This window comes from Callorhinus ursinus, unplaced genomic scaffold (assembly GCF_003265705.2).
Source record: "Callorhinus ursinus isolate GAN/ISIS: 27379988/994484 unplaced genomic scaffold, GSC_fseal_2.0 scaffold10, whole genome shotgun sequence".
NCBI lineage: Eukaryota > Metazoa > Chordata > Mammalia > Carnivora > Otariidae > Callorhinus > Callorhinus ursinus.
In genome coordinates this window covers 29,752,347-29,770,693 of record NW_027397072.1, presented here as the reverse complement: position 1 = coordinate 29,770,693, position 18,347 = coordinate 29,752,347, and the positions used below count along the sequence as shown (strand labels likewise).

Here is an 18,347-nt window from a genome sequence, read left to right as displayed (position 1 = left end):
TTTAATATGACTGTTTAAAATACATGCTAATGAACTAGCAAATAGAGAAACATTAATTTTTCTAAATTATTGTTAGGGGCAACTGAAATGCAAAACAAAATAAACAGAGCACACACATACACACAAACAACTTGTTCAAGCTAGTGGAAGTAGAAAAGCATAAGAAAAGGAAAGAGTATAATAAAGAAGTTAACATAAAATTAGATGTTAACTTCTAATTTTAATTAGAACAAACATATCACTTTTCACAATAAATGTAAATAGGTTGAATTCTCCAATTAAAAGACAAAGTCCAGCTGTCTGCTTTTTATAAGAGATGTAACTGAAATAAAACAACAACAGCAACCCACAAAGGTTATAAATAAAAGGGAGGGCAAAGATATAAATAGTAAATGCAAAGAAAAAGGGGTGGTCATTATGATATCAAAAAAATGGGGAATTCCACACAAAAATAAAGCATCAAATGTAGCAGAGAGACATCATCTGATAGTAAGTTTTTAAAAAGCTGCAAAACTACTTGGTATCTGTAACAGAAGGGGTCCAGTCAGGAGATAATAATCACATTGCAATTTGAACAAAGAAAGTTTGATATAAAGTTTAATATAAAGAATTTTTAGCTGGTAATAGGAGATTAGCTACTAAGAAGTAAAGTGAGCTCTAGAGAATGCAGGAAGGGCAGATAAAGGGAACAGCCACCACCCCAAGGGCTGAGACTGAGTATCTAAGAAAGGAATGAGTTTGGGAAAGCTACTTCTCTCACTTCACTCTTTACCCCAGCCTAAGATTTAGATATCACGAGAAAGGATGTGACTAAAGCCCGGTATGGTACCGGTATGGCAGATTGCAGCTGGTAAGCAGGAACTGCCTGTTGGAATAGAAACAAAAGTTGCCAGGAGGCTGCCCACACGGTGAAGTTGAATTGCTTAGAAGTTACCTAGGGTGACTGTGCAGTGTCCCTCCACCACCGTCTACTGACAAAGGCTAATATTATGCCAGGTATCAAAGGAGAAACATTTATAGCATCCAGCTCCAGTTTTACAAATAGGGCAATGAAGGGTACATTTGGAACTGAGAGACAATTTGATAACTGACAGAGTATTTAGGAACAGTGGAATTTCAATACCCCTCTTTCAGAATTGGATAGGTCATTGGAGGGAAAAAAAGTAATGCTATTAAAAGGATTTCACACAGAAAATGTAAGAATTACAATAAAATTATCATGTACTTGACCACAAAAATAAATCTTAAAAGTTCCAAAATGTGGCTATTTAAAGGATCTCAATTTTTGGTTACAAACCAAAATTTTAACAAAAATAAGAACAACATCTCAAGAATGAGATAACTAAAAGTTTAATCAAATTTTAGAACAACTGCAACTGAAATTAAGAAGGTTTTGAGTAATTTCTGGGTCAAGAGAAAAACAAAAGTGAAATTAGAAATAATCTAGAAGTTGATAGGAATAAGAACACTAATTATTGAAATCTATGGGATATGGCTTAAGTTTAAAAAAATGCATAACCTGGAAGCTTATTAGCAAAAGGGAGAGAACATGCATGTTTAAGTGTTCAACTTAAGGAAAGAGAAAAGTAAAAGAAAGCAAAATAATAAAATTTGTAAAGTTAAATCTAAAAATAAAGAATTGAAAAACAAAATACATAAAAAGTAGAGTGGAACAATGAAAGCAAAAGCAAATGAAGAAATGATGTGTAGCAATCAATAAAATAAAAAATTTACTCAAGAAGAAATAAAATATTTGAACAGAACAATACCCATATGTATTTTTATGTTGTGTGTGTGTAAAAGAGTACTAACAACCTACCACTAACATATATAAGGTTTGGTTGGTTTTATAGTTAAGTTGTAGCTAGCCTTCAAGAAACAGGCATTTTCTATGTATTCAGACTTTTCCAGAGCATGGAAAAAAGCTTCAAAAATTCATTTTATAAAGTGAACAAAACCCCTCACACAAAAATTTGAAAAAGTAGTACAAAATTTAGTCTAGGTCACTTGTGAATATAGATGGAAATATCCCGACTGTGATCTTGGCAAATGGAATCACAGGAGTGTTTTAAAATAATAATAATATACTATGGCCAAATAGTTTATTACGAGGATGCAAGAATGTTTCAAAGCTAAGATCTAACCATACAACTTGTAATATTAAATTATAGGGAAAAAAACCCTCTCACTATCAATACATTTTGGGAAGTAATTTAAGTAAAACAACTGATTTAAAGTAAAAAAATAAATAAATTGGGAATAAAAGTGGTAAAAATTGTTTTCCAGAAAAAAGAAGAAAAATCCTAATAAATTATGAAATAGTAAAGTAATTGATATTAAAATCAAATAAAAGAGAGGGAAGGCTCTAATAAATCATTATTTTCAGTTTTATTTTGTATTTCTGGTTCATGCAGCATAACAAGAGAGTAAATAAGTTGTGTCAACACTTAAAACCAGAAATAAAATTATCATGATTTTCATATGATTTGTTTGAATACCTAGGTAATTCCACAAGTCAGAAAAAATCATTATAAGTAATAAGAGGATATAGTAAGTTATCTGGAAATATGAAAAATATTTAATGATTTTCCTCTATGGTAACAAAAACCTGTTAGAATGGAAATAAAAAATATTCTAATCTCAATAGAAATAAACTAACAAGAATGTTTAAAAAATTTGTTTAAAGAAAAACATTTATTGAATGACAAATGAAATGAAAAGTGATGATGTTCTCAATGGGAAGATTTACTAACAAACATAAATCCTTCCCAAATTAGTATATGCATTTTACATGGTTCCAGGAATAGTCCCAGTGGTATCTCTTGTGTTCCATTCACAGTTCCTTTGTATATCATTAGCTTTGTAGCAGAAAGTAGATGGTACATTAAAATTTCAAAGGGAGTAATTGAAGGAAGTTTAATAAAGGGATGATTTATGAAGTTTTTGGTAGGGTGAAGTGGAACCTGCAGGAAATGGTAAAGCCCGAGACTCACATTACCATCATGAGTCTTTAACCAATGAGAAAGGGGAGGGACTAGCAACCAGAGAGTTCTAACTCTAGCTGTAGGAAAGGACCACCCCACAAGAACCTTGGCCCATTGGATGGAAGCTACTGAGGACTGGTAGTCCTGCTGGGAAGGAGCTGAGTGAATAAATGCCATATCTGCCCTTCAGTCTCCTGTGGGTGCCTCTCTTTGACCAAACCCAAATGGAAACAGGGAAGAGATTCAGAGTGAAGCAGTCCACAGATGCCAGCCTCCTAAGATATAGAACAGGGTGGTGAAGAGAGGCAAGTGAAACTGGAGAGACAAACACAGATGTCCACAACCATATGAAAGAATCAAGTATAACATTGCTAAGAAAATATTGAAGACTACATGTAATAGAAGGGGACTTGTCTCATCCCAGATTTTAAAATTTGCAATAAATGTGCAGATTAAGAAAAGGAATAACCAAGCAAAGCAACAGAGTTGAACAGAGGGCCCAAAATAAGCTTCAGTATATGGGAATTAAATATACATTAGAGACCCTATTCTATTATACAGAGGAAAGAATGGCTACTCAATAAAAGTTTTTAGCTATTTGACCATTGATTTGGAAGAAAATAAAGTGATATTCAACTCATGCAATTTAAAAATAAATTTCAGATAAATGAACAAACTAATTAGAAAAAGGAAATATAATGTATCTGAAAAAACTATAGCAGACTATTTTTTTTATAACTTTGGTTTTGACTGAATTTCCTAAATTAAACAGGACATGCCATAAAGGATAAATGTAATGGATTTGAGCAGATAAAAATAAGGTCTGGATTGCAAGAGATAACAAACAAAACAAAGGTACATAACGGCAAGAACATTTCTGCAACAAAATAATACACAGAAGATCAATTGCCATAAAATAAATAAAGCTATTCTCTAAAAGTAAGAAAAGATCCTACCATCAAATAGAGAAATGGGCAAATTGTATGTACAGGCAACTCCAGAAAGTGAAATATAAACAATAAGTATATATTATACCTAATAGAAACATTTATAACTTGAAAATATCATCAGATTGAAAAACTTTTAAAATATTAGTAACATTCAGTGATGATGAGGGTGTGCAGAAACAAATGCTTTCCTACTGCTGGTAGGAGTGAACCTGTTACACATTATCAGAAATTACTTTTCAAGTATCTGTTAAACTTAAAATGTGAAAATAGTTTGTCCCATTATTCCATTTGGAAATATAACCTATAGGAATGAAATAACCTATAAAGAATATCCTTTCTTCTTTCCTTACTCCCTCTACTCTCCCCTTTCTCCCTTCCTATTAACAATATATTTTTTTTAAAGAAACATGAATTTAACATGGTTTAATTAAACGTCCTTCAGCAATGGAAGGTTTTATGACAGAACCTGTTAGTGTTCTCAAATATCCATAGCCTTATCTACATTTCCCAAACTTCCTTGCAATGAGCTTGGGATCACACGACTACTTCTGGCCTATGAATGTAAGCAAAAGGACCGACATGTGGAGGCAGTTGGAAGAGGTGTGACTTCTCCCATTCTTCTCTTCCTCACCATGTGGGCCATGGAGGGCCTGTGTCCCAGATGGCACAGTTACAATATGGAGGAGGGACTGCCCCACCCATGTCAGATTTACACCGTCAAGGATTAAGAATTTATTGTGTGATGCACCTGAGCTTTTATTTGTTAGGACAGACGTTTGTCATTTTTGCTCAGAAGTCTTCAACTGATTGGATGATTCCCTCCCACAATATCAAGAGTAATGCATTTACTTAAAGCCAACTGATTGTAGATGTTAACACATCTACAAAATACCTTTACAGCAACACCCTGATTAGTGTCTGATTAAACAGCTGGATATTATAGCCTAGCCAATTTGACACATAAAATTAACCATCACATGGCTTTATGTGTACTGACTCAGAAAAACATCAAGCTGTTAAGTGGAAAGAGAAAATTGCCAACAAATTGTAGATTGTGAGGCAGATAGTCTATGTTGGCTTATGCAAGGTTTATTTTAACTTTTTTTTTTTTTTTTTAGCATGCCTCTGTGTACTTGTGAGACTGGAAAGGCAGAAACTGTATTTCCCAAGCTCACATGAATCTTGGGTTCCAGATGTGGCCAAGGTTCTCCTGGGCTGACATAATGAGATAAGGAAGAGCAAGGTGAGACACAGTTGTATGTGGAAAGGTCAGTGATGCTTTAATGAGTGATGCTGGGGACATTTGGCTCTTCTGGGGCAGCTATGGCATAGGTTCAGGTGTTGAGTCTCAGTGTTCTGGCTGCCCAGTTGTGTAGTCTCAGCAGCAGATTTTCTGCTAGAATAGTCTGTGGTGTAGATGAGTCTTTCTCCTGGCTCCTTTTAGTTTGGACTGCATATAATACAAATCTGTCTCTGTGGCTTTTCCAGAAACTCTGGTACTTAGTGCTTTATAATAAATCCCTTTCTGTTTAAACCAGCTATATTTGATACTGTTCCTGTTACTGAGAACCTGAGCCAATAATGTGATCTATTACTGTAAAAAGAAATAGACATTTCTGTTTAATTTTCAGTATAAAGATATGTAAAATTTTAGATATGCCTAAGTAAACATTAAACAAATGGGAAATATAGAGATCAGCATGTAGTGGAAGAGGGAGGGAAATTTACTTTTGTATCAGGCAGAGTCCAAACCAGTCAGGAAAATTTCAAAACACTCAAGGCTGGAGCTACCACTACCTTCAGGACTCACTATGATTCATGATTAAATTTTCTTTTGAGTTGCGTTTTCTAATACTTACAAAAATAAATTTTATAAATTTATAATGATAAATTGTTGAGTGTATATCCATATTCAGAATATTGGGAGGTTATGTCAAATGTAACTAATCTATATGCAACTAATATAAAAACAATTACATATATTTATTTATTATTGACATGCTATAGGAATTCAAAGTTCATTTTGCAGTAAATGTCACAACTTTAATCAAAATGGTATGTCTGTGTTGAAATGAAAAGATCCTTTGAAGTGACTGATTTTTATTGCTCTAATTTTACATTTGTTTTATTTGGTTCTCTATAACAGATTTGTTCTCAATTATTTGGTTAATGTAATCCAGTATCACTTATATCTACTTATATATTTTTAAAGCCCTGAAAAAGTATCATAATCCCATGAGATTAAAGAAATAGTTACTGAATGGGAGGACTCTGTCCTCACTGTCTCCTGAATGCAAGCTTGCTGTAGACAATTCATATTTTATTTGCTCAGCACCACCTCTGCTATCCTTACTGAGAAGGTCTGCAGAAGTAGAATGACAGCTGTTGAGGTCTTGCATACCCCAGGTCCTCCCTGGGGTTCTTTTTTCTTTTTCTTTTCTTTTTTAATATTTTATTTATTTGAGAGAGAGAGAGAGAGAGAAAATGAGACAGAGCATGAGCAGAGGGAGAAGCAGGCTCCTCTTTGAACAGGGAGCCCGACATGAGGCTTGATCCCAGGACCCTGGGATCATGACCTGAGCCAAAGAAAGATGCTTAACTTACTGAGCCACCCAGGTACCTCCTCCCTGGAGTTCTTTTGGATTTTTTTTTTTTTCTTTTTCTGGTGGAGGAATGTGCTCATGACCTAATACTTTTTGAAGATGAAACTAGAGAAAGTAGAGGTCAGTTCTCCTCTGCGGGTAAAGCTGTGAAGTTCTTACCAAGTTCATCATCAATATGAGATAATGAGGCTGATATGCAGAGAACAGATAAGAGATAGTGAGTGAGAATCCTGGTAGCATTTTTGGTTACTTAAACCTGATTGCTTAACATGCAATTGAAATAAGAGTTTCAATCACTTGCAACCAAAAGAGACACAAGTAATGGAATCTCCTATGTAGCTTTTTTTCTTGATTTGAGTTTGGCAGAAAGCAAAATTGCTTACCCTCCAGGGTTTAGTGACAGATTACCCAGCAGCACTGAACTGGGATAGGGGTGGTTTAAAGTGCTGAGCACTGTTTAGAGAGAAATTATCCACAGGTTGGTGAGAAGATGATTTACACTCAAGGAAAAGTAAACACTGAGTCTATGATACCCAAGTTTCATTGGGCCTGAGTTGGAAATTCTCTCCATCCCGGACATCCATTCTGGGACTCCTACCCTCTCTAGTTAAGATTGCTCCTCTCCTCCTCCACTGCTGCCCCCACTAACTCTCCATGACCTTCTCCTATCCTTTCTCATCTGGTTTGGGGGAGCAGAAATCCTCTCAAAGCAATAAAGAGTTGCATGACCATGAACAAGCAGCCTCATTCCACCCACGTCCAAGTTTCCTAGTGTATAAAATGGAAGAGGTTGGCAAGATCATTTCTACTATTCATTTTAACCTGAAAATGTGGTCTGCTCCTCTTGGTTCAACAGCCAGCCACATCTTCTGGTTTAGTACCAGCCGTGTCCCTGAGAGATGAAGGTGAAGGTCAGAGTAAATGGATTTGCCCATATCAGGCATCTGGTCACTGAGTCTGCTTTTAACTCTGGCAGAGTGGATACTGTCACCATCAGTGATCCCCTCATTGACCTCAACTATATGGTCTACATGTTCCAGTATGATTCCACCCATGGCAAATTCCATGGAACAGTCAAGGCTGAGAACAGGAAACTTGCCATTAATGGAAAGCCCATCTCTATCTTCCAGGATTGAGATCCTACCCATCAAATGAGGTGATGCTGGTGCTGAGCATGTCCTGGAGTCTACTGGGGTCTTCACCAGAAGGTTGGGGCTTACTTGAAGGTGTGACCAAGAGGTTTATCATCTCTCCCACTTCTGCTGATGCCCTCATGTTTGTGATGGGTGTGAACCATGAGAAGTTTGACAAGTCCCTCAATATTGTCAGCAATGTTTCCTGCACAACAAACTGCTTGGCTCCTCTGGTCAAGGTCATCCATGACAACTTCAGCATCATGGAGGGACTCATGACCACAGTTCATGCCACCATCACGGCCACTCAGAAGACTGTGGATGGCCCCCCTGGGAAACTGTGGTATGATGGTTGAGGGGCTGCCTGACCATCATCCCTGCTTCTACTGGTGCTGCCAAGGCTGTAGGCAAGGTCATCCCTAGCTGAACAGGAAGCTCTGGCATGGCCTTCTGTGTCTTCACCCCTGAAATGTCAGTCATGGATCTGACCTGCCACATGAAGGAAGCTGCCAGATATGATGGCATCAAGAAGGTGGTGAAGCAGGCATTGGAGGGCCCCCTCAAGGGCATCCTGGCCTCCACTGAGGACCAGGTTGTCTCCTGCAACTTTAACAGTGACACCCACTCTTCCACCTTTGATGCTGGGGCTGGCACTGCTCTCAATGACCACTTTATCAAGCTCATTTCCTGGTATGACAATGAATTTGGCTACAATTGGGTGGTGGACCTTATGGTTCACATGGCCTGCAAGGAGTAAGAGACCCCTGGTCTACCAGCCCTAGGAAGAGCAAGAGGAAGATAGAGAGGCCCTCAGCTGCTGGGGAGTCCTTGCCCCAATTCATTCCTTAACACACTAAGAATCTCCCAACCTCCACAGTTTCCATCCCAGACCCCCTGAAGAAGGGGGGGACTTGGGGATCCCTACCATATCATGTACCATCAATGAAGAATAGTGTACCTAGCCCTCCCAAAAAGGTAAATTTCCATAAAAAATAAATTTTAACGTATGCCTTAAAATAAAATAGGAAGGGGGATTAGTGGAGTCAGGGCAACCTGGACAAATTCCAGGAGCAGCAAGAAAATAAATGTGGTTGTAATGACATGTATGGGCCAGGACTTCAAGCGATGAAAGATCACAGTAGGCTTCTTTGTCCCTAAATGGTTTCAAGAGGGGCAAGAGATTCATGTGTTACACACACACACACACACACACACTACATACATAAAATAGTCTCCTTATTGAGAAGGTTCCAATTAATCAACTTTTTAGAATCAGAATGTCTCAATGTGATGACATACCCAATTACATCAACTCTCAATTATTCAGGTAAATTTACATTTTGTGACAATATTTGACCAGTTTGGAAAAGAGCAGAAAAATAACATTCTTTTGTGGAAGTTTAGAAAATAACAGAAAAAATTAGAGACTCTCTCTCATCCATAAATAACTATTGTGACACAAAACTAGATAGATTGTGAAGAAATTTTGAGAAGGAAGAAGTTTTTAAGAGAAAATAAAGATCTATGAAATATCTGTATAGAGCAGTAAAAGGGGGTTGTGTGAAACAGAGTGAAAATATTATAAATTGAAAGGTACTTTGACTTGTTTATTATACATTATAATTTTTTAATATAATGTATAATAAACAAATATAAATAAATTTATTTTTTATATATATTATAAATAAATATAAATGTTTAATATACATTATAATTATTTGAGAATAATAGTCATATATTTATCATTTGACTCACATATTTTCTTTTCTGTTTTTTTAAAGATTTTTATTTATTTATTGAGAGAGAGAGAGAGAGAATGATAGAGAGAGAGCATGAGAGGGGGGAGGGTCAGAGGGGGAAGCAGACTCCCTGCTGAGCAGGGAGCCCGATGCGGGACTCGATTCTGGGACTCCAGGATCATGACCTGAGCTGAAGGCAGTCGCTTAACCAACTGAGCCACCCAGGCGCCCCGATTCATATATTTTCTACCTGATTAAAATACACCAAATTTTTCATACTTCAAATTTTTTTCTCCTCATTGGTTACAAAAGTATAGAATCTGTGGTGTATTTTCATGTTGGCATTGGAGAGTAGCAATCTGGATAGGTGAAGGAAATCCTGATGAATCCAGGAGAGATGAAGCACAAAATTAAAAGGTAATGCGTAGGAGACACTGTTGGTTGTCTATACAACAGCCACTTACCCTGTCCTTCCCTATTAACAGCTTCTGATTCTGTTTAGGAATTCAGGTGGATGGCAGTGTGCTCAGGGTAGGTAGATTCCTTCTTGGGCTCCATGGGGTGAATCATGGGTAGACTAAACAAGGCAGGGTAGTCCTTAGCCCATGATTGATTAAACAGTGAGAATGGGGCACGTGACCCAGCTCTGACTCGTGACTTAGAAGAGTGTTTGCTGGGGAATTCTGGGAAAGACTTTTCTTTCTGATAAAAATAGACACATGTAGGAAGAGATACCCTCCCCATTTCTTTTCTGCCCTTGGATGTTGTCAAATGAAGAGATGATGTTTGGCACCATGGCAGCCATCCTATGATCATAAAAAGAAAGGCAAAACATCTCTGAGAATATAACCGAGTCTTGACATTGGAGACCTCATGATTTAACTAACCTTGGAAACGTGTAACTCTAACCTTCTTGTTATTTGAAATAGTTAACCCATCTCATCTAAGGTTTTTTGTTATTTGCAGACAAAACTATATGATCTGACATAAAAGTGGTCTGTTAATGTGTGTTCACTATGGAATCAAACAGTTCTAAATTTGAATCAAGGCTTTCTCAATTAATACCTGTATGACCTTTACAGATCATTCTTAACTCTTCTGAGCCTCAGTTTTCTCATCTCTAAAATGGGGATAATAAAGGAGTCCAACTCACTGGATTGTTGAGAGGATTAAATGGCAGACTGCACTTAGAGCGGTCAAAGAAAATGCTGGCTACGCAGTGAACATAAAGCAGAAGTTAACTATTTTTAATTAGAGTTTAATTTGGTTACTATTAAGAGGCTTGCGACTGTAACACATGCAGCTCTGGAGCAGCTCTATCAAAGCAAGTTAGAGAAAAGTAAGCACTCTCTTCCATCTTGCTTGCCCCTGATCAGCACTATTCCACTCACAAAATGGCCCTTTAGTTCCCTCCTTAATTGCTGCAGAAGATTCAAGAACAAAGGAGGACTCAGAGACAGCTGTGCATTGGAGGAATTAGGGGCTAGCTTTGTAGGAAATTGTGCATATTGAGATGTTATTAAAATGGAGATTGTGGGGGGTGCCTGGGTGGCTCAGTCAGTTAAGTGTCTGTCTTTGGCTCAGGTCATGATCCCAGGGTCCTGGGATCGAACCCCACATCCTGTTCCCTGCTCAGCAGGGAGCCTGCTTCTCCCTTTCCCTCTGCCTGCCACTCCCCCTGCTTGTGCTCTCTCTCTGTGTCAAATAAATAAAATCTTTAAAAAAATGGAGATTGTGGGTGGTTCTAGAGTTGACCAAGATATGAGGGCATCTGGAAGTAAGGAGGAGGTTAAATCTTTGAGAGAGGAGAGAAAAAATGGAGTTAGAAGAGCATTTCAGGAACTGACTGAAAACTAGAGATCAAAGTACTATTTGGCAGTTGGGGAAAGACAGAAGAGGGCATTGGCACATTATTTAACTGTCCACATTGCTGAGTTTTGGTAGGTGCTTCTGTCTTCCTTGCTTTCATTTTTGCATTCAGTCCAGAGTAAATAACAGGGAATGAAATGGTACAAGGAAGGGGGATTTACAAAAAGGTCTTTCTTTCATCTCTATGCCCCTGAAACCTTTTTTTTGCTTTTCCATCAACTCTTGAAATAGTGTTAACTCCAAGGAGCCTCTTGGTTTGAAAAGCTTACACGGCCAAACATATTGCAAGGAAGCCAGGAGAGTGAGAAAGTACAAGCTGGAGGTCTTCTGCTTCAAAGTGGGACTTAGTCTGTGACTCTGAAAGCTATGTGTCAACCGGGGATTACCACAGAACCTGCCTCCTGTCTGCATCATTTCTTCTCCCTTTCAGGTTGCATCATTTCCTCTGCCTTGTGGGTTGCATCATTTCCTCTGCCCTGAAGGTTGTGTAGGAGCTAAGGGGAACTACCAGCATGGCTGAACAATCTCTAGCAATCTGATATGGAGTCTCATAATTTTAGTACTTCACTACAACACCACTGAGATATCCAAGGACCCACTAATGTGGCCTCCTCAACCCTCACCACTCCCTCATTCAAGGGGAGCGCCCTTTTTGATAGCAACAGGAACTGAGCCTGAGAACAAAACAAGTGCAGAAGATGTGAGTCAAGGACCTCAGAAAAGTCATTCAGGCACATGTAATAGATTAATTAATGAAGGAAATTTTAGAATAATTTGTTTAGAGATGAGCAAAACTTCAGTGACATGATGAAGGAATAGATCCATGCTTTCCCTCTGTATGGAGATGACCCAGCTATAGACTTGAGGTTGGAGGCAGTGTGCAAGGAAGCGAGGCTTCCACTCTAAATTACTGTCACCACACATGCTTGCACAGGAAGTATTCTCCTACAAATTTCATCAGACATGTGATAAAATGAGTTAAATGGGTAACAGAAGAGATATTTTTAATCTTTTTTTATGAACTCATTTTACTGGAGTTATGGATTCTCTCTCCAAAAAGAATGCAAGTAAGCATTCACATGAAAAATTTCCATACTATTTCATGGATTCATGGCCCTCCTGCAATTCATCTGAAGACTCCAAGTGAAGGATGTCTTCTCTAGAGTAAATACTGCAGACCCTAGAGATGGAAGTCAGGGATAGACTAACCCAATAAAAATGAGATTTTGGCTAAGAAAAGCATTGACTTTACTATAGTCTCTCTCTGGAGTCAACTATTTGGTTCAAATTCTGGCTCTACCCCACCTCTCCCCTCAACCCCCCAGCTAAGGCTCAAGAGGCAGCCCACCATCCTCCCTGTGGCACAGGTCCACATTTCTAAAACACGGATGTGCTTACTGTGAGGAATGAAAGAGTGAATGTGTGTGAAGTCCTTACCTGACACATAAAGGTTTCCTAATATTATTTTATTCCTTAATGAATGAGGCCAACATAGGCCACCTATCCAGCTAGTCTTGCTAGAAAGCTTAAAGTTATCATTTAAATTCTTACTCTTCCATACATACTGTATTTTGTCAAATAGAATAAAGGCTGCAAGAGGACTGATTTCAACACTTTAGACCCTGTTTTCCATATAGAATGGATGCTTAATAAAAATATGTAGAAAAAAACCCATGTGAAATGAATCTTACTAGGCCTCTCTAAATGTCCTTCTCTTTCTTCTTTTCTTCACACCCTCAATGCCATGGCTTTCATTCAGAACCTGTCCTTCCTTATCAGCACTCTCAAAATAGCCATGGCATCCCAAAGCATTTCTGAGACCCACCGTTAGAATCACCTGAGGGGACTTTAACTACAGATTCCTAGCCTCTGTGAGATGGACAGAATCAGCAGTTCTGAAGTGATAGCACTGAGGGAAGTGGAATAGTTTCAAAAGTTTCTCAGGTGATTCTTAAATAATGCTAGTTTTTGAAACTACTTGTTCCATATTAAAAAGTCAAAATTGCTTCATCCTTTCATGAAAGGCCATTTAACCTTTCATTCATTCGTCTGTCCTTTCCCAAGCTCTGCTTAGCACTCCCCATACACACCCTGTAGTCCAACCGTACAACACCTGTCCTATTTCCTAACGCTCATTCTGGAAATGCTTGCTGTACTTCTGAGCTCTGCAAGAAGAGGTCCATTTTTTGTTTGTTTTTATTAAAGTCAGATGCTAAAAACTATTTTATTTCCCAGATTCATACCCCCGCCCCTTAGAATCTCCAACAAAGTCACAGTTTATTCGGTTCACTGGTAGAACAAAGATGAAGCAAATGAACCATTTACAAAAAAATCTGAGATATAATTTACTTACTTACAAAATTCACTCTATTGAAAGATAAAATTCACTGACTTTAAGATATTAACTATTTTTTGCAACCATTATCATTATCTAATTTTTATCACCCCCAAAAGAAACTTCTTGTACATTACAAATCACTCCCCATTCTTCATCACCCACCTTCAAAGCCTCTGGCGACCACTAATCCATTTTTTGTTGTTATGGATTTGCTATTCTGGACATCTCATATGAATGGAATCATATATTATGTGGCCTTTTTGTGTCTGGCTTCTCTCACTTGGCATCATGTTTTCATGGGTCACCCATGCTGTAGCATTATCAACATTTTGTTCCCTTCAATGAGCAAGTGATATCAATTATATGAGTATACCACATTTTGTGTATTCATTCATCTACTGATGGACATTTGGGTTGTTTTCACCTTTTGGCCATATGAATAAGTTATAAACATCATGTACAAGTTTTTGTGTGGATATGTTTTTGATTCTCTTGGGCAAATACTTATGAGTGTAATTGCTGGGCCATCTATGCTTAACTTTCTAAGGAATTGTCAAACTGTTTGCCCAAGCAGCTGTACTATTTTACATTCCCACCAATGTATGCAGGTTCCAGTTTCTTCACATCCTATGGAAACCTGTTATTTTCTAGCTTTTTAAAAATTTTATTATAACCATGTTAGCAGGTGTGAAATGATACTTCATTATGGTTTTTATTTGTATTTCTCTAATGATTAATGATATTGAACATCTTTTCATGTGCTAATTGGCCACTAGTAAATCTTTGGAAAATGTGTATTCGCATCCTTTGCTAATTTTTATTTATAAATTTTTTTCCTTTCCTTTACTGTCTTTTTATTATTGAATTTTAAGAGTTATTTATATATTCTGAAAACACATCCTTAATCAGATATATGATTTGAAAATATTCTCTTGAATTCTGTGAATTATCTTTTTCAATAGTGTCCTCTGAAGTATGAAAGATTTTAATTTTGATGAAGCCCAAATTATTTTTTTCTGTTGCTTGTGCTTTTGGTATCGTACTAAGAAACTATTGCCTGATTCAAGGCCATGAAGATTTTGCATGCTTTCTTTAGTTTTAGCTCCGAATATTTATTATTTGATCCATTTTGAGTTAATTTTTGTACATGTGTGAAGTAAGAGTTATTCATTCTTTTGCATGTGGCAGTGTATCAGTGCTATTTATTGAAAAGACTATTTTTCCCCCATTGAATTGTCTAGGCATCCTTGTTGAAAATCAATTGGTCATAAATGTCAGGAGTTATCTGGACACTCAGTTCTATTTTACTGATCTATGTCTAGCTTAATACCAGTACTACACTGTCTTCATTATGACAGTTTTGTAGTAAGTTTTGAGACCTTGAAGTATGAGTCCTCCAACTTTCTTCTTTTTCAAAAATTTTTCAGCTATTAAGAGTCATTTGCATTTCCATATAGATTTTTAGTATAAACTTTTCTGTTTCTGAAAAAGCAACTGGGAGTTTGATAAGGATTGCAAATCCTTATTTCCAAATAGACAAATTTGAGGAGTATTGCCATTTTAATAATACTGTCTTTTCATGAACATGGGATATCTTTCCATTTATTTAGGTCTTCTTTAATCCATTTCAATAACATTTTTTAGTTTATAGTGTATAAGTTTTGTACATTTTCTGTTAAGTTTATTTGTAAATATTTTATTTTGATACTACTGTAAATATAATTGTTTTCTGAATTTCCCTTGTGAATTGTTTATTGCTAGTGTATAGAAATACAATTGATTTTTGGGTTTGACTTACACTGCAACATTACTGAACTCATTTATTAGTGGATTCCTTAGGATTTTCTATATATAAGATCATGCCATCTGTGAAACATGAGCTCTTAATTTACAGGGGATTTTGGTTAACATGGGCTTTTGTATCATTTATTTCTTTATCTTGATCAAAATGGTTAACTTTCATGAGAATAATTCATCTGTAAAATTACAATAGTAATTCCAAAATCATAGATGCTATGAAGAATACATGTGCTGACACTGTTCCAATAACCTTTAGTTCAATGATTTAATACATGAATCATGAGAACTGGCCCTTTGTAGCTAAAAGTGGATGAATCTCTTTGCAAATTGTCTTCTCAATCCCATTCAGTCTTTGGATACTTTTGTTAGACATGGAGACAAGAAAGAGTATATTAAGAGATGTCAATTCTTCTTAGGATGACTGCAATAACAGGAGATGAAGCTTTAACAGACTGAAATTCTGTTGAAATACTTTGCTAGATATGATGAATCTGATTCTATGGCAACAGAAAAACTACTAAAGGGTTTTTGTTAGGGAATAATAAAATCAATGTAGAGCATGCATTGAAAGAATGAGAAACTAGGAGCAGGGGGCAAAGGTAGGAGGCTATTATAAAACATCAGTAAAGAAATGGTGAGAACCTTAATTAAGACAACACCTGGAAAGATGAGTATGTTTATAGTATGTCTAGTATGTTTTGGTTGGAAGACAAGGATCATAACTTCTAGGATTCTTCTGGATTATAAACCCTTAATGGAAAGAGGGATTACAAGAGAAGAATGTTTGGGGAAATGTCTTCTTTTTTGGAAATGTTAAGATAACTGCAGAGTACCCAGGCAGATATGCTGATGGAGTGACAGAGAATCAATTTGGATTCTAGCAGAGAGTTGAGGATTCAACATGCAAAGTTTTATAATTTGCTTTCTATGCCAACTTTTGGTCTTCTATCCCTTAGCATAATTCTTTGGTTTATAATTATCATAACTTCTTGTAATTATCCTCAAGCCTCAGCTCTTCTCTTTCCCTTCCTCTCTCTCTTTAGCTGTCTTGCAAAACAAAACACCTATCCTAGTAAAACTTAACCTCAGGAAAACCTAAACTCTTTGCATTCTTCTCATCTATACCTTAGACCTTCCTCTTCCCATAACTTTTCTTCTCCTCTGTCAGTCTGAAATGGTTGCTCTCCAAGACACCTATGGATTTGGTATTCTACTTGCTTTCTTCTTGCTGGATCTCCTGTTTTTTGGCTTGTACATATTTTTCTTTCTCGATTTAAAGTAGCATAGAAAGTAAATTTTTAAATCTTCGCTTGTGAGAAAATGACTATTTTACCACCACACTATTCTGACTTGGTTTAGAATTGTAGACTGAAAATCAATGTCCCTCAGAATTTTGAAGGCTTGAAGGCATTTTAGAATCTGGGATTACAGCTGAAAAACCTGACATCATTCTGATACCTATTTCATGTTTATGACCTGTGGTTCTGCATTGGAGGGCTATTGAAGTTCACTTGAAGATCTTGGGATTCTCTATTTCTTGTCTTCTGAAATTTCACAATGATATGTGTATCTTTTAAAATTTATTCTCTTGGCATTTGATGGGTCTCTTCAAACTGGAACCCATTTCAAACAGTTTTGGGAAATTATCGTGTATTACTGATATGACAATTTTTCTTTCCATTTTCACATTTGTCTTTTCCTGAAATTCCTATAATATGGAAGAAAGACTTGAATGATCATCTAATTCTTTTTTCTCATTTTGCCTTTTTATTATAATGTCTGAAAGATTATTTTGACGTTATCTTCCACTTATTTAATTGATTTTTTCCATATCATTAATTTGTATTTTTGGCTATTTTTCATTTTAAATGTTTTTTTTCATGTTTAAATAAATTAATAGCATCTTGTTCTTTTTTATGGATGTAATACTTTTCTAATCTTTCTACTTATGTTAATTAGATTTTAAAAAGTGATTATTTTTCTCTCTGTTATCTGTAATTTCTAGTTTCTTTTTCTGTTTATTTTATCTCTGACATTCATATTGAGTATGACCGCAATTTTGTTTGGCTTGTATGATATTTATAAAACACCAGATTTCACATTTTAAAAAATCAGTGATTTTGGAAGGCAGCTATGTGCACCGCTATACACTATACCACCAACGCAAAAATAGACTCAAAACGGTTGAAAGACCTAAATGTGAGACAGGAGTCCATCAAAATCCTAAAGGAGAACACAGGCAGCAACCTCTTCGACCTCAGCTGCAACAACTTCTTCCTAGAACAATGCCAAAGGCAAGGGAAGCAAGGGCAAAAAAGAACTATTGGGACTTCATCAAGATAAAAAGCTTTTGCACAGCAAAGGAAACAGTCCACAAAACCAAAAGACAACCGACAGAATGGGAGAAAGTATTTGCAAATGACATATCAGATAAAGGGCTCATATCCAAAATCTATAAAGAACTTATCAAACTCAACACTGAAAGAACAAATAATCCAATCAAGAAATGGGCAGAAGCCATGAACAGACATTTTTCCAAAGAAGACATCCAAATGGCCAACAGACACATGAAAAAGTGCTCAACATCACTCGGCATCAGGGAAATCCAAATCAAAACCTCAATGAGACACCACCTCACACCAGTCAGAATGGCTAGAATTAACAAGTCAGGAAATGACAGATGGCGAGGTTGCGGAGAAAGGGGAACCGTCCTACACTGTTGATGGGAATGCAAGCTGGTGCAGCCACTTTGGAAAACAGTATGGAGGTTCCTCAAACAGTTGAAAATAGAGCTACTGTACGATCCAGCAATTGCACTACTGGGTATTTACCCCAAAGATACAAATGTAGTGATCTGAAGGGTATGTGCACCCCGATGTTTAAAGCAGCAATGTCCACAATAGCCAAACTATGGAAAAAGCCAAGATGTCC

The 18,347-nt window shown here is 36.7% G+C and overlaps 2 long non-coding RNA genes across 3 annotated transcripts in view; one reads left to right on the top strand and one right to left on the bottom strand.

Annotated features, from left to right (window-relative positions):
• The window catches only part of LOC141373495 (uncharacterized), a 110,119-nt gene that overhangs the window by 5,586 nt on the left and 86,186 nt on the right, over positions 1 to 18,347 (bottom strand). The window lies entirely within an intron of this gene.
• The window catches only part of LOC141373494 (uncharacterized), a 37,976-nt gene that overhangs the window by 12,333 nt on the left and 7,296 nt on the right, over positions 1 to 18,347 (top strand). For both annotated transcript variants that reach the window (XR_012379555.1, XR_012379554.1), the window contains one exon: positions 5,053 to 5,177. This is a non-coding gene — a long non-coding RNA (uncharacterized lncRNA). The remainder of the gene's footprint in view (positions 1 to 5,052; positions 5,178 to 18,347) is intronic.